Here is a 16,305-nt window from a genome sequence, read left to right on the forward strand (position 1 = left end):
TTTGTATTCTGCTCTGGGTCTGTTGACATGGTACCAGAGCAGGCTGTTCTTTCCTTGCTCATTCGTTGGGCATATTAGGGTTTCTGTTCTCAGGGTGTTTTTGGCTGGTGTTAGGCCTCTTCTAACCCTTGTTCCTCTTGAAACCTTCTGTCTGGAAGGATTTCTGACCAGCTGTGTTGCCTAGAACCTTCTTCTTTCTCTCAGAAAATCAGCAGAAACTAACAAGTCTTGGAGGAGTTCTGGTCTTCTCTCCTGGGCGGCAGCAGTTTTGTTTTCTTCCTCTGACTGTGTACTGATTTCTCCTGGGGGGCAGCAACTTTTCTCTTTGTCGTTCAGTTTTGAACAGTCATAGATTTAAGGAGTCTCATCAGTCTGGCTGCTTCCTCCCTCAACAGCAACAGTATTTGAACCTGGTTTCTTTTTCTAACCAAGGAACTTCAACAAACATCAGGTCCTCTCTTCAAGCTGATCTGGAAAGCTTCTCATTTCAGGTTGGTGCATCACACTATTGTCATAATTGACTGTTATCAGTCCTTGGAACCCTAAATTTTGTTCTGCCCTAGGGTATTTTCTTCTCTTGGTTATCAGTCCTTGGAACCCTAGTTTGTGCTGCCCTAATTCTGTGGTGTTTATTGGAAGATTTTTTATTCTTCTAAAGTTTGTGCTGCCCTAGTTTGTATTGCTATTCTGGGTTGTTTTTTCGCTCATTTATGATGGCTGAAAAGGTTGATTTTCTCCCTGTAAAATTTGATAGAACTAACTACAACATGTGGAAGTTCCATTTTGATTTCTATGTTGAGGGAAAGGGACTTGAAGGTTACTTGAATGGGACTGTATGTAAACCTGATGAGGCTGACGTTGATAATAAAGCCTATACACAATGGAAGCTTGACAACGGAAAGTTAGTCTCCTGGATTTTGAGCTCCATTGTGCCTCACATTAGTGTTCCTATGAGAAGACTGAGGACTGCTTACGAGATGTATGCCTACTTGAAAAAGGTTTATCATCAGTCCAATATGTCACGGCAATACCAAATTGAATATGAAATCTTTGCTTATTGCCAAGGGGGAAAAAAGATACAAGAATACTATTCAGGCTTTATTGATCTCTGGGTTAAATATGGACTTGTTCATACTGAACCCTTTGATCCTGTTGAATGTGTCAAGTATTTGCAGAAACATTTTGAAAATAGGAAAGTTAACCAATTTCTCATGAGGTTGAGACCTGAGTATGAAATAATCAGGTCAAATATTTTGAGTAGAGGAACTCTTCCAGACTTAAACTCTATGATGGGAGAGTCGTTGAGGGAAGAAACTAGACTCCTAACTGCAGCAAACATAGAAGGGAAATATCTTGATTCAGGGATTGATATTGATTTTCTTGCACGAGGGAATAAGAAATCTGGTGGAAAGGACCCTTCTAAAACTCAATGCAATGAATGTAAAGGATATGGACATATAGCCTCTCATTGTAAAAAGAAGAATGTCTGCACATATTGCAAACGACATGGACATATCATTCCAAATTGCCCAATTCGTCCACCCAAGGGACCCATGAAGAAGAATCAGCCACGAGCTTATCAAGTGTTTGAGGGACGAGTGTCTGATACCCCTATTACCAAGGGAGAATCCTCTGCTTTCATGAATAAGGAAGAGATACAACAACTAGACCAGTGCATTGTGAAGGTGAAAGGGAAGGGGTGTAGGATGGGCCGTGAAGGAAGGTTAGATCCATCATATGGATGGACGAACCATGCTAGATGGTTGGGCAAAATTTCAAAAAATTTTCTTGCAACCTTCAGGGAATCGTATTATAGATTTAGAAAAATTGCATTTTTCAAGAATCGTTCTTGCACCGAGGCTAGACCAAATCTGAAACCAAAAGGAAGGGAGAGGTATACCTGATATGGATTCTGCAAGTGTAGCTCCCAAAGTGGTAGTTCACGCCCAAACTAAATCCCAAAACCAGCCTCCTTTGAAGATGGCACAGGTTAGAATGAAGCTGGTTCAACAATGCATTGTTTAGCAAAACTACAATCCAATTGATTGGATCGTACAAGGGAGGTGAGCACGAAATAAACCTGATATTTTCTTGCAAAATCATATATCAGAACTGATCAAGATTAGTCCCAAAGGTGGAGAATGAATTAGGGTTTTTGGGGCGGCAAGAGTAGAGAGAGAGAACTGAGAGAAAATGATGTCACTGGAGCAGTTCGACCTCTCCTTTCTTTAACCTTAAGGAACATCACTCCTAATCAAATTAGGAGGTTCCTAATCCAAATCTTTATTTGGATTTGGACTCTCTTAGTGGATAAGACTTATCTTCTTATCATAGTGGATGTTCCAAACCCTTATCCAAACCCATATTCACCCAAGTCACGTGACTGCTTAAGCTGTCATCGGACCACTTGATTAATCCAATTAATCATGGGCTTTAGGCCCATTAAGTAAGTGGCTCACGTCCCTATGTAGTTACTGACCCATTTAGGTTCACTTTGTTGGCTCATTTAGGCCCATCCTAAAAGGCCTGGCCGAATTCACTATCAAGCATAGTGAACCCCTAAGTTCATCAGCATGGGCTCTTAATGGGCCCAACATTTATAGTTAAATGATCATTGAGTCCAGCCATCCTATGAAAGCCTAAGGATAACGGACTTAAGTAAGAAATAGCTCATAAGGTAAACGACTTTTAATGGTCTCTTACCTCTTAGCCCATAATGATCAAACACTGCCCAACAGGGAAGGACCTCTCCTTTTTGCAAACCCTTTTCCTTAAAACATATCATATAAATATATTTTGCAAAACAAATCTCAAGCACTGTTGAAATCGACTATCGACAGTTTTGGTTTCCATTAGAGAAAGTGCAGTCTCGATCATTCACTTTGTCCGACAAAGGGGCTAATCCTGTCACTATGATCACCCACTCGAGTGAATTCTTAGACTACCCCAACATACCCAGGTTTAGACCCCTAAAGGATCTCACTGATTGGCATATCAAAGACAGCTTGATTCGACACCCAGTGCAGTACCATAATCGTGTTAGACAGTATATGCCCTTAGCTCCAATCAGAATGATGTACCTTATGACATTTAATGTAAATGAATATAGTACATATTTGATTCATGTTATTGTGGTGTGTTTCTGTGTAATACCCTTAAACTGGACACATATGAGACTCGTGTTAGTTTAGAATCTTCACAACCGTTGGATAGATCTGGGGAGATTTATCCTACCAAGGTTGACACTGATGTGCCACCAAGTTGGTTGGGGTGGCTTGTCTCAACTGCCAGGGTGAGTCCTGAGGTACATGCAGTGTGGGTTTTCTTGAAACCTTGAACCGGACTAGAATTCCAGTATTGCCTTGGACCTTGGAGATTGATGGGCAAAACTGGAATGTTACACCTGACCCCTAGACTCGATTATGATACTGCACTAGGTGTCGGATTGGGCTGTCTTTGATATGCCAATCAGTGAGATTCTTAGAGGGGGTCAAAACCTGGGTATGTTGGGACAGTCTGAGAATTCATCTGAGTGGGTGATCATAGTGACAGGATCAGTCCCTTTGTCGGACAAAGGTAATGATCGGGGATGCACTCTCTTTGATGGAAACCAAAGCTGTCGGCAGCCGATTTCAACCGTTGAAATTTGTTTTGCAAAATGTATTTATATAGAGATATACATATATATATATTATGGTTTCAAAATGTTTGCAAAAGGTTTTAATTCTCGGGATCCATATGAGTAGAGAGTGCAGCACTGTTCCTTGCAGTCGAGGGAGAGGTCCTCTCTTGTCGGGTAGTGTTTGATCATTATAGGCTGAGAGGTTAAGTGTAAGACCATTGAGGGTAATACCCGATGGGCTAATCTTGTATTTGCCCACGATCCTTGGGTTTTTATAAGGTGGCTTGACCCAGGGACCAGTTAGTGCATGTGTTGGGCCCATTAAGAGCCCAATTGGGCAGCAGTTTGGAGGCTGAATAAGCACATGAACTTAATGGGCCTAAAGCCCAAATCGAAGTGGTTTAATTTGATTAATTAAAGAGGGGTGGTTCTGGGATTTAGATCAGCAGATAGGATAGGGAGTTATACCTATCCACTCAGAGAGTCCAGATGCAAATAATGATTTGGATTAGGAAACTCCTAATAAGATTAGGAGGGCTGATCTTTATCTGTAGATAAGATAAGGGTTTATCCTTATCTCTTAAAGAGAGTCCAGATCCAAATACAGATTTGAATTTGGAAACTCCTAATGGGATTAGGAGGAGCTCTCTTTAAGGCTATAAATAGAGGAGGAGGGTGAACTCTACTTCCCACCCAACAAGATCTCAGATCCAAGAGAGAAGACAACTCTAGTAAGACTGACGCCATCTTCTGCTCTTGCCTCCCTCTATTGTTGCCACCATTGCCAGTTCGTTCTCCACCAGTAGGAGTGATCAAGAAGTGTTCTTGATATCAGTTTTTGGAGAAAAATTGATCTGAAGTCGTGCTCACTCGCTCTCCATCGGATTCTTGGTGAAGAATTAGGTTCTTGCAGAAGGACCACCCCGTTGATTCTGCTCCACCCTACACTGTGTCATCTTTAGTGGGAGTAGTCTTTGGAGATCTCCTTGGGCGTGAACACTTTCATTGGGAGTTACTACTACTCTGTATCAGGTATATCCCTCTCCTACCTTTTGGTTTCAGATCTGGTTCGGTTTAGGGTTCAAGACTGATAATTGAAAATGCAGTTTTCTAAAACAGGGAATATGATTCTCACATGGGAGAGAGAAATTTTTGAAATTCCACCCTACCTTCTTGTAGGGTTCGGCTATCCATATGATGGATCCTTGATCCCTTCAAATTGAGTCTAGGGGTTATGTGTAACTTTCCAGTTTTGTCCATCTATCTCCAAGGTTCAAGGCATAACTGGAAATTGGTCCGGGTTCATTGTTTCAAACAAACACACACTACATGTGCTCTGGGTCCAACCCTAGCAGTTGAGACAAGCTGCCCCAACTTCTTTGGCAGCACATTAGTGTCAGCCTTGGCAGGATAAACTCCCCAAGTCTATCCAACGGTTAAGAACATTCTAAACTAACACGAGTCTCATAAGTGTCCAGTTTAAGGGGTAATTACACAGAAACACACCAATCATAACATGAAAAAATTATTATTCATTTACAATAAATGTATATGTACATCAATCTAATTGGAGATAAGGGCATACACTGTCTAACATGCCGCTTGTTTGCATTGGAGTTTGAGAAATCTCCATCAACATCATCCTTTGCTTTTTTGAGCTCTTCTACATTGACTCTTGTTTCTAGTCAAAGAAACTATGTTTGAGATTTGTGGCATAAACTCTCGGGCCACCCAAATTATGAAAAACCTAAATACTTGTTTGAGTTTGGTTTTATTAAAACTAAAATTCCTTCTATGAAATCCTTTGATACATCTTGTGTTTCTTTTTGTTCGAGTAAGAGTCATATTTTTCCGTTCACTCACCGAGTTGAACATGTTACTTCGGCTTTTGAAATTATTCATAGTGATGTTTGGACTTCTTTTATTGTTTCCCGGATGGGATATAAGTATTTTGTGCTATTCATTGATGATTGTACCAGGTACACTTGGATCTACTTTCTTAAACACAAATCAGAAAATTTTCTAGCCTTTAAGTTGTTTAATAACATGGTTCGAGTTCATTTCCAAGTGAATGTGCAAATCTTACGCTCAGACTCAGGGGGAGAATACAGTGACAGAGAATTTTTGGCTTACCTGAAACATCATGGCATACAAGTCCAACGATGCTGCCCAGACACTCCTCAGCAAAATGGTGTGGCAAAAAGAAGGAATGGTCACATTCTTAGTGTTTTAAGAACTCTCCTAGAAGAACCACATGTGCCTCCCACATTCTGGGTAGAGGCCACTAGCACCGTAGTATATCTAATCACTTGTATCCCATCATCTGTTCTTGCTAACATTTCTCCTCATCAAAAGATGTTTGGATCCCCCCCCCTCCCTAGATCTTTCCATCTTCATGTCTTTGGGTGTCCATGCTTTGTTCATCTTCCTCCTCATGAACATTCAAAACTTTCGGCTCAATCTGTCATGTGTGCTTTTGTGGGGTATAGCCCTAACCACAAGGGATTCATTTGTTGCGATCCCTCAACACGTCGAATTCATATTTCTCGAAATGTGATTTTTCTTGAGCATATCTTTTTTTCTCCAGGAATTGCTAAGTTATCCGCACCCTTTGTTTCAATTTTGCATGATTTTGAACAACAGGATACTCCATCATTAACTTATGAGAAGGAACTTCTAGTCTTCTCTCGCAAGCGGGTTAGTGGTCCAACTCCTACGCCTACAACCCCTCTTCCTCCTGGTTCGGATCCCTCGCCCAGTGATTCTCCAGTTTTAGATTCCTCAATGATTCCTCCTATTCCTTTACGTCGTTCTGCTCGTGTCTCTAGACCACCTGACCACTATGGTTTTCCTTCAAACCATAGTTCATTCTCTGTTGTTTTGACCTCTATAGATATTCCCCGCTCTTAGCAGTAGGGTAGTAGCAACCCTTAGTGGCAAGAAGCCATGGATGTAGAGATTCAAGCTTTTCATGAGAATGACACCTGAGACCTTGTCCCAACACGTTCAGATGGCTCTATTATTGGGAGCAAGGTTTAAAATGTCGATGTCGATGGAAATGTCGCTTACCAAACTATAGGACATGTCGGAAATGTCGAGGGGAAATATTGTAAAAATTAGGGACATTGTGGAAATATTATGAAATATGTGGAAATATGCAAAGATATTTTGTAAAATGATAAAAGAAGCATTAATACATATTTCTAGACTATTATCTTATTCCCAACCATTATATAAAGCTAAGAAACTAAGATCAATAACAAATTAGTAAATGATGATTTACTGATTTATTATGCATTTTGATTTTTTTACAAGGTTATCTGATATTTTTTTTTCTTATTTTTAATTCTGATTTATTATAAATTCTAATATATTTATTTCACACTAGTATATAGAAATACATTTATTCTGCTTTTTTAAATATTAAAGTTATAATACATTATGTTTTATTATAAATTTAATAAACTGATTCTCCTTTTTGTAGTATTAAGATTATGATAAATTCTGATTTCTTATAAAGCTTAATGAATTTATTATGATTTTTAATACTAAATTTATAATAAATTATGATTTAGTATAAAATTTATTAAATTTATAGTGATTTTTATATTAAATGTAGAATACGGTTTATTATAAAATTTAATAAACATTTTCTGATTTTAATAAGTATTTTAAAAAATACTAACTAGTTAATATTTTATTACTTGAAAAATATTTTATGTTTTATATTATAAAGTAAATAATTTATTCTTTTGTTTTTATATTTTGTTAATTCTTTTTATAAATATTTTATTCAAAATATTAAATAGAAATTATTAATGGAATAATCTATATTAATATTCTGTATTATATTAATATAAAATACTAGTATGTTATATTTTTAATGTACATTGGTCGACATCCTGTCGACATTAGTCGACATCCTGTCGACATAATAGGAAAAACAATATTTTTTTTGGTTATTTGGACCGATTTGGTCGACATTTCCAAAATATAGGAAATGTCGATCGACATAATGTAATTTTTATATTACCATCCATTTTCATGCCGGTGAGCCTCGACATCGACATATGTCGGGTGACATTAGCGACATTTGGCTACATTTGAAACCATGATTGGGAGCAAATGGGTCTATTCCATCAAGCTAATATCTGAGGGGTCTCTGGACTATTACAAAGCCAGGCTTGTGGCACAAGGATATAAGCATGAGTAGCCAAGATTACTACAACTTGTGTTCTTTTAGTCCTCTTTGCTGCTCACTCTTGGGCAATCTTTCAACTGGATATGAAAAATGCCTTTTTACATGGGCATCTAAAAGAAATACTATATATTGAACCTCCTCTAGGGTACTATAGTGATTTGTTATGGGCCCGGGCGTAGGATCACGTCACAGGTCGGTCCACGGGGAGAACCTCTAGTTTCCCCTTGCTCCTTCCCTTACGTGCAGACCCTATCGTGGCGACCTAGGTGGGGGTGATTTGTTCAAGAGATCACCCCAACTCTCCTTACTCCTTCCTTGACCAAAAATTTGATGATTTATTTTTTAATTCCAGCTCCTTAAATAGGAAATTACAAGAGGTAGGGATACTCCTTATTGGATTCGACTTCTTACAGATAAGATCCCTATCTTGAGAAGGATAAGACTCCCTAGATAAATCAAACTCCTACTATAAGACTCCCTACTAAACATTATTGGACTAGATAAACGAGAAAAACTAATAAGATAACTATGAAAGATAAGATAAAGTAAGTTGCGGCCTAATCCTACGTGGACACCTCGTCACTGCTGTTGCTGCTGCCTGTGGCGGTATTTCTTCCCAACGAAATCATCCACAACATTACACCCCTCCGGGACTACGAGCTTGTCCTCAAGCTCGAGATTGGGATATGTGTCCCGTAGTTCAGTGAAGGGCATCTGGGTGGCTTCGGCTGATGGTAAGTTGTCCCATTCCACAAGGACCTCGAGGACACCCCGATTGATTCTGGAGCAGACGAAGACCCGGGGTTGGAGGATGAGCTTGCCGTCTTTGAGGGACGACAGAGGGGGTACCTGATCCGTTGGATCTCCTGTGAATGGCTTGAGCAAGGAAACGTGAAAGATATCATGGATTTTGCTGTTCGCCGGTAGCTCGAGCTGGTATGCAACTGGGCCGATCTGCCGTAAAACCTTGAACGGTCCATGAAATTTAGGAGCTAGTTTGGGAGAGCCCACTATCTCAAGGATCGTTGTCGGTAGGGCTGGAGCTTCAACCACACAAATTGACCTGGTTCAAACGTTAGTTCCCGTCGATGCTGGTCATAGGTGTGCTTCATGTGTAACTGCGTGTTATGGACACACCGCCCGACAGCACACTGCGGCGCAGTCATAGGCAGTGGCATGCACAGTAGGCCGCACAGTAGCACGCACCGCCCGACAGTACAGCACAGCAGCACGCACTGCAAGGCAGCAGCACACGCCGCATGGTAGCAGCACTATGAGACGCGCGCGCCGCCGGCAGCAGTAGTAGGGCGGGACCCACACGACAGCTCATCAGGGTGGGTCCGCACTTATCTTACCACATCAGCTTTGCTCGCCAACTCGCCGCTAGCTACTCCATTCCTCATCCCTTATCCTTATCTTATCTTAAGTAAGAGTTGTGTTACCATTAGGAGTAGGTAATTAGTAGTTTGAGTTAAGTTGGATTACCTAGCCTAGCCGAATCCAACAAGGAGTTTCCTTCTGTAATCTCCTATTTAAGGAGCTACGAATTGAAGTAAAGGCATTCAGTTTTCAACCAAGAAAGGTGTTAGGAGAGTTCGGGTGATCTCTTGGACAAATCACCCATGCGATTGCCACAATAGGGTCTGTATGCAAGGGCAAGGGCAAGGGAAGACAGGAGTCTCTCCCGGTGGACCGACCCGTGACGAGATCCTACACGCGGGCCCATAACATTCTGCTATCAGAGCCTACCGTCATGGGGGAACAAGAGCCGCTATCTTCCAAGGTCCACGAACTGGAGCACAAACTTGTAGAGACCAGCATGGAGGTACGTGAGGTCAAGGATGATGTCCGGGAGCTTCGACGCTTGCTGGAGACATTCTTAGCCAATAAGGAAAGAAACTCAGAAGGAATTGCCACGAACATCAGACGGCCACCCCGACTGCCGCTGTTTTCCCCAAATACAGTCAGCTAGAATTTCCGTCCTACAACGGCGTTGGAGACCCACTGGGATGGTTGCACCGCTGCGAATAGTTCTTTCGCAACCAGCGCACCGATGATAGAGACAAGGTCAGTCTGGCCGCTTTCCACCTCACAGAAGAGGCACAGCTCTGGTTCTACCGTCTAGAGTAGGAAGAACTCGGGCTTAGTTGGGAACAATTCAAATCCTATTGCCTCCTCCGGTTTGGACCCCCGCTGACAAGCAACCCGCTAGGCGAACTGATCAACCTCAAGCAGACCGGGATTGTGGTGGATTATCAGCGCCAGTTCCAAACTCTTCTCGCCAGAGCAGCCTCAGTACGTCTAGACCAGCAAGTTGATATGTTCACAGCAAGGCTAGTGGAACCCCTAAGGGTGGACGTCGAGATGTAGCACCCCCCTAATCTAGTCACAACTATGAACCTCGCACGCGCATTCGAAAGGAAGATGCAGATCTCCAACGGGAGCTTTGGTATAGGACGGCCGACAGTAACATGGACGCCTTCAAAGACAACAGGAGTGACTCCCTCTTCGATCACCAGCAGAGAACCAAGGCTGCCTGTGGGCAACCCCTCTAGATCAGCGTCAAGCATAGGAAGTAGAAGGTCTACACCCCCCATTAGGCGGCTGACCCGAGCCGAGATGGCGGAATGGCACGCAATGGGGCAGTGCTTCAACTGCGATGACCTGTACTCCGCCGGCCACAAGTGTAAGAAGTTGTTCTGTCTTCTAGTAGAAGAACCCGAAGAGGAAGAGGACGAACCTGCAACGTCAGAACCAGAAATCTCCCTCCATGCTATTACGGGGGTCAAGACCTCCCAAACCATGCAACTGAGAGCATTGATAGCAGAGCGACCAATCCGTATTCTGGTAGACTCGGGTAGCACCCACAATTTCATCAGCGAACAGGCGGCCCACAAGTTAGAACTGCCCATGGAAAGAAGACCACAATTACAGGTGGCCATGGCAAACGGGGAAAGAGTTCACAGCCCCGGAATTTGCAAAGACACTAGAATTCAGGTCGGAACAGAGTCCTTCTAAGCAGATTTATTCCTACTATCCTTGGACGAATTTGACATTGTCCTAGGTATTAAATGGCTGATCACGCTTGGACCAATTCTATGGGACTTCGCTGCCCTGACCATGGCCTTCCACTTGGATGGCAAACCAGTCACATGGCGGGGAACCAGAATAAGAACAAGGGTGCAGCTACATACACTCCAAGGTGGGGACTCACGCGCAACAGATATGGAAAGGCTCCTTACGGACTTCTCTGCAGTATTCAAGGAGCCCAAGGGGCTTCCCCCTCCCAGAGCTAGTGACCACCGAATCCCTCTGATAACCGGATCAGCTCCCATTGTTGTCAGGCCCTATTGCTGAAAGAATGGTAGGATCCATCTAATGGACGCCATAAAGGTTGCGGAATGGGTGGGCGAATTTAAAAAATTTCCTACCTTCTCTCAACTGGGAATCATATTCCCTAAATTTAGAATACAATATTCAAGGATCCTAATTGAACCATAATCAAACCAGATCTGTACCAAAAGATAAATGGGAGGAATATACCTGATCCGGAGAAGCTGTATCTCCCAAAGTTGGTGTTCACGCCCAAAGAATGCTCCAAGATCCGTTCCTGCTGAAGATGACACAGCTGTGAATGGAACAGAACCAGCAGGGTGTGTCCTACACACTGGATCCTTCACAAGAATCCTCTGGAAGTACTAAACACTGAATCCTTTTCAGTCTTTCTTGCAAGACTGATGTCAAGAACAGATTTCTTGACTTTCTTCTCTGCAAAGATCTAATCTTGCAATGGCAGGTGGCGGCGGCAGGAGGAGATTTCCAAAACAAAAAAAGGCTGAACTGCTTTTTCCGTTTTTCTGTGGAGAGTATGAATCAGATCAGATCTGAATTCGCAGGAGGTATCCTATACCTCTTCAAGGTGGTTCGAAATCTCCTCCATTCTTCTTGATTAAGAAACCTCATTTTTAGGAGTTATCCCAATCCAAATCAGTATTTGGATAGGGGATAATCTTAATCCTTTCTGCAGATAGAGTTAGCTTACTCCTGATCTTATCAGGAGGTTACCAGATTCAAATCTAATTTGAATTTGGTCTCTAAGAGTGGATAAGGCTAAAAGGCCCAATCCTTTTACTAACTTTAATCTCAAATTCGCCCCATGGATGGGTGATCATATCAGCCCACCTCGAAATGGGCTTTTGGCCCATTAAGTGTTCAGTGTCTAATTACTTTCCAATCTGCTGCCCAGTTGGGCTTCTTTGTATGGCATGGGACCCAAGCATTGATCTACACACCAGCCACATGGGTTCGGCCCAGCCTTTAATACAAGGCCCAGCCGAATTCACTGAAAAACTCAATGAACCCCTTGAGTCCATCATATGGACCCTATGGGCCCAACACTTACATTAAGTGGTCCCTGGGCCAAGCCATCTTATAAAAACCCAGGGACTGTGGGCAGGTGCAAGATTAGCCCATCAGGCATTATCCTCAATGGTCTTACACTTAACCTCTCAGCCCTTAATGATCAAGCACTGCCTGACAAGAGAGGACCTCTCCCTCGGCTGCAAGGAACAGTGCCGCACTCTCCTCTCACATGGATCCCGGGAATTAAAACCATTTGCAAACAATTCGAAACCGAACATATATATATATAAATATATTAATTTTGCAAAACAAAATTCCAACGATTGAAATCAACTGCCGGCAGTTTGGTTTCCATTAGAGAGAGTGCATTCCCGATCATTACCCTTTGTCCGACAAAGTGGCTGATTCTGTCACTATGATCACCCACTCAGATGAATTCTCAAACTGCCCCAACATAGCCAGGTTTTGATCCCCGCTAAGGATCTCACTGATTGGCATATCAAAGGCAGCCTGATCCAACACCTAGTGAAATGTCATAATCGAGTCTAGGGGTCAGGTGTAACTTTCCAGTTTTGCCCATCTATCTCCAAGGTCCAGGGCAATACTGGAAATCTGGTCCGGTTCAAGGATTCAAGTAATCCCATACTGCATGTGCCTCGGGTGTTACCCTGATGGCTGAGACAAGCCATCCCAACACTTGGTGGCACACCAGTATCAGCCTTGGCAGGATAAATCTCCCCAGACTTATCCAACAGCTGTGAACATTTAAAACTAACACGAGTCTCTATAAATGTCCAGTTTTAGGGTTTCACACAGAATTAAACCAAACAACATGAATCAAACATGCACTTTATTTATTTCCACTAAATAACAAAAGTACATCAAATCAGATTGAAGCTAAGGGCATACAAAACTGTCTAACAGCTCCCACTTGCACTTAGGTCCAATCTGGTACAAGCCGGAGTCCCATACTTTCCAAGTGTTTCTCAAACACCTTCTGTGTCAGTGGCTTAGTCAATGGGTCCGCCACATTATCCGCTGATGCTACCTTCTGAATCAGGACGTCCCCTCTACCAACGATCTCCCGCAGTACATGGTACTTTCTCTCGATGTGCTTCGAATTCGAGTGAGCCCGAGGCTCTTTAGCCTGGGCGATCGCTCCATTGTTGTCACACAACAACGGGATGGGAGATGTGCTGGATGGAATAGCTCCCAATTCGTGTATGAACTTCTTCATCCACACGGCTTCCTTGGCAGCTTCACTTGCGGCAATGTACTCGGCCTCGGTTGTGGAGTCTGCAGTGGACCCCTGTTTGCTGCTTTTCCAGCAAACAGCACACGATCCTATCGTGAAAACATACCCAGATGTACACTTTCTATCATCTGGATCCGACTGGAAATCGGCATCGGTATACCCTAGAACTTGTAGTGAACTACCATCGAATACCAGACAAAACTCTTTTGTCCTTCGAAGGTATTTGAGTATGTTCTTCACAGCAGTCCAATGCTCCTGCCCTGGGTTTGCCTGGAATCTGCTTACTACACTCACCGCCTGAGCAATGTCAGGGCGAGTGCACAGCATGGCATACATGATGCTCCCTACGGCTGAGGCATAGGGAACGTCTCTCATGCTCTCAATCTCCTCAGAAGTCTTGGGAGACATCTTCTTGGAGAGAGTGACTCCGTGCCTGAAAGGAACGTTTCCTTTCTTGGAGTTCTCCATGCTGTACCTCTTGACAATTTTGTCAATGTAAGCAGCCTGGGATAATCCAATTATCCGCTTCGATCTATCTCTATAGAGTCGAAGACCCAGTATGTATGAAGCTTCTCCAAGATCTTTCATGGAGAACTGCTGTGATAGCCATACCTTGACCGAAGTCAACATTCCTACATCATTCCCAATGAGTAGGATATCGTCCACGTACAACACCAAAAAGGTGATCTTATCCCCACTGGACTTCCTGTAAACACAGGGCTCATCCGGATTCTGCTCAAAGTCAAACGTTTTGACTGCAGAATCAAAACGGATGTTCCAACTCCTAGAAGCCTGCTTAAGTCCATATATGGATCTATTAAGTTTACATACCATGTGTTCCTGACCAGTAGCAATGAAGCCTTGCGGCTGCTGCATGTAGATATCTTCACTAAGATCTCCATTCAGGAACGCGGTTTTGACATCCATTTGCCAAATCTCATAGTCATGGTACGCTGCTACAGCTAGCAGGATCCTAATGGATTTAAGCATGGCCACGGGCGAAAAAGTTTCCTCATAGTCGATGCCTTCTTTCTGAGTATACCCTTTCGCCACCAAGCGAGCTTTAAAGGTCTCAATCCTGCCATCGGGGCCCTTCTTCCTCTTGTAGATCCATTTGCAACCAATTGCTTTTACCCCGGGGGGCGGATCCACTAGAGTCCAGACTCCATTGGTCTCCATTGAGTCCATTTCAGCTCTCATGGCCTCCACCCACTTCTGGGATTCTATGTCTAACATAGCTTCCGCGTAAGTCACGGGATCCTCTTCACTAGTCAAGGTTTCCACCAGGTAACTATCCTGGTCATAACCATATCGGACTGGTGGTCTGGATACCCGGGTGGTTCTTCTAGGTTGGTAATTACCTGGAATTTGTGGGACATCTCCCACTGCTCCTGAGCTCTCCTCATCAAGAACTATTTCCTGACGATGGGTGTCCAGGATGTAATCGGATTCTAAGAACTGGGCGTTTCGACTGCAGAACACTTTCTGCTCACTCGGGTCATAGAATAGATAACCCACCGAATCCTTTGGGTAGCCTATAAACAGGCAGCGACTGGTTTTAGATTCCAACTTGTCCGCACTTGTTCTTTTAACGTGTGCAGGACAACCCCAAATCTTCAAGTGTCTTACACTTGGTTTCCTTCCGGTCCAAAGTTCATATGGAGTTTTCGGAACTGATTTGGTTGGAACCCGATTCAGCACGTAGATAGCAGTCTCTAATGCGTATCCCCAAAAGGATGTGGGTAATTGTGAGCGTACGAGAAGTGACCGGACCATGTCCAACAAGGTCCTATTCCTCCTCTCTGAAACACCGTTGAGTTGAGGTGTAGCAGGAGGAGCTAATTGTGACACTATCCCATTGGCCTTTAAGTAGTTCCTGAATTCGTCAGAGAGATACTCGCCACCTCGATCTGATCGAAGGGCCTTAATTTCTCTCCCTAACTACTTCTCGACTTCCTGTCTGAACTCTTTGAACTTTTCAAATGATTCAGACTTATGTCTCATTAGGTACACGTAACCATATCGTGAAAAATCATCTGTAAAGGTGATGAAATACACGTGTTGATTCCGTGTCCTAACACTCAGGGGACCACATACATCAGTATGTATTAGGTCAAGTGTGACTTCAGATCTTTCAGGCTTACTGTCAAATGGCCGCTTAGACATTTTACCTTGAAGGCAAGGTTCACAAGTGGGAAGATTTTCTACAGTTAGAAAATCCAAAGGACCATCCTTTACCAACATTGTGATTCGGTCAATACTGATATGGCCAAGTCGGTAATGCCAGAGGCACGTGGGACTTACTGTATCACGATTCCTTTTCTTGGGATTTTCGACCGACGTAGTTTCGGTTAAGTTAGTTTCCAGAGAAGGATGTAGAACATAGAGACCGTTCTCTTGTTCCCCGCATGCGATGAATTTATTATTCCGTTTAACAGTAATCACATTACTAAAATAAACAGTATATCCATCAGCACACAGTTTTGAAACAGAAATCAAATTTCTTCTCAAGTTCTGTACATAAAGACAATCTTTAAGTACAAGTATTCCTTCTTTAAAAACCAATTCTACGGTTCCTATTGCCGCTGCTGCAACACTTGCAGTTGTTCCCAAGAATAATGTCACTTCACCTTCACTCAACCTTCTGCTAACTTTGAACCCCTGCAGTGAGTTACACGCATGAGTTGAAGCCCCGGAGTCAACACACCAGGATACAGAAGTAACTAAAATGTTAGTTTCTATGACACAAGTTTCGATGTTACCTTTCTTAGATTCCAGGTAGGCAGGACAATTCCTCTTCCAGTGGCCGGTCTGCTTGCAGAAGTGACAGACATCAGATGCCTTGTTCTTCTTCTGCTTCTTTGG

The 16,305-nt window shown here is 43.0% G+C and overlaps 1 protein-coding gene across 3 annotated transcripts in view; it reads left to right on the forward strand.

Annotated features, from left to right (window-relative positions):
- The window catches only part of YLS7 (trichome birefringence-like protein (DUF828)), a 67,057-nt gene that overhangs the window by 11,835 nt on the left and 38,917 nt on the right, over positions 1-16,305 (forward strand). The window lies entirely within an intron of this gene.

This window comes from Nelumbo lutea, chromosome 5 (genome assembly GCF_056320005.1).
Source record: "Nelumbo lutea isolate HS-2025 chromosome 5, American lotus-T2T, whole genome shotgun sequence".
NCBI classification, from domain to species: Eukaryota; Viridiplantae; Streptophyta; class Magnoliopsida; order Proteales; family Nelumbonaceae; genus Nelumbo; species Nelumbo lutea.